This window comes from Bison bison, unplaced genomic scaffold (genome assembly GCF_000754665.1).
Source record: "Bison bison bison isolate TAMUID 2011002044 unplaced genomic scaffold, Bison_UMD1.0 scf7180017864516, whole genome shotgun sequence".
NCBI classification, from domain to species: Eukaryota; Metazoa; Chordata; class Mammalia; order Artiodactyla; family Bovidae; genus Bison; species Bison bison.
The window spans coordinates 930,026-931,031 of record NW_011495069.1 but is presented as its reverse complement, the minus strand read 5'-3'; positions in this window follow the sequence as shown (position 1 = coordinate 931,031).

The following is a 1,006-nucleotide window of genomic DNA, read 5'->3' as shown; positions in this document are numbered from 1 at the left end:
CTGGGAGTCCAGGTTCGGGACTAGGCTTGGGGCGAACCGCGGGCGCGGACCTCCAGTCTCCGGGCCACCGCTCTCCGCCGGTGCAGCCTCGCTCCCGCCGGCTCTGAGCGGACGCGTTGGCTCTGCCCGAAAGGCGCCGGGTCGCCAGGTTGGGCGGCCGCAGCACTCTAGACCCGCCAGGAGATCGGAAGACGGCCGGGAGGCCCCGAGGCTTCCGCGAACCCTGGACCCTGGAGCCGCGGAGGCACCGGTCACTCGCTCCGGGAACCCTCCTTCCAACGGGTTTAGCCCAATCGGGACCAAGTCCACGCGGGACACACACACACCGCGGCTCACACCTCCCCCGTCCCCGGACGCGTCGGTGCCTCCCTCCACACTGGATCCACACGCTCCACAGCACGCTCACACCCTCTTGGCCCGCGCGCCTGCACCTCCACATCCGAGAAATGTGCAGTCTGGCCAGAGGGTCATATCCCGCCTCCTCTGCACACGCGCCCCCCGCCCCCCCCATGGAAATACAGTCACCCGCTGCCATGTATCCCTAAAGAGACCCGTACACTTGGGACACGCGTGCCACGCCACACCTCACACACTCACCCACCCTTCAACACGCTCCCACATACGATGACACAGGCTCACCCACTTCACACCCTCACCGAGAAGCTGGGCGCCCGCTCACACCCCCAAATACTCTGGCTCACACTCCTTCTCTCTCACACACACACCTTTTCTGTGTAATTGACACAGACACTCAAACACCCCTCCAGACACTCGCTCGCTCACACACCATCACACACACTCACATCTCCAGATACACTTCGGCACCCTCTCCACGCACAGCGCCTTCCCGGACACCCTCACACGGACGCCACAAAGACACACGCTCATACACACACGCGCGCACACACCCTGGCACAGACCCGCGAGCGTTCTCTCCAGAGGAGACGTCCACCCTCCCTCGTCAAACCCACCAGCTCTGCAGCCCCTGCGCCGAGCGCGGGTTTCA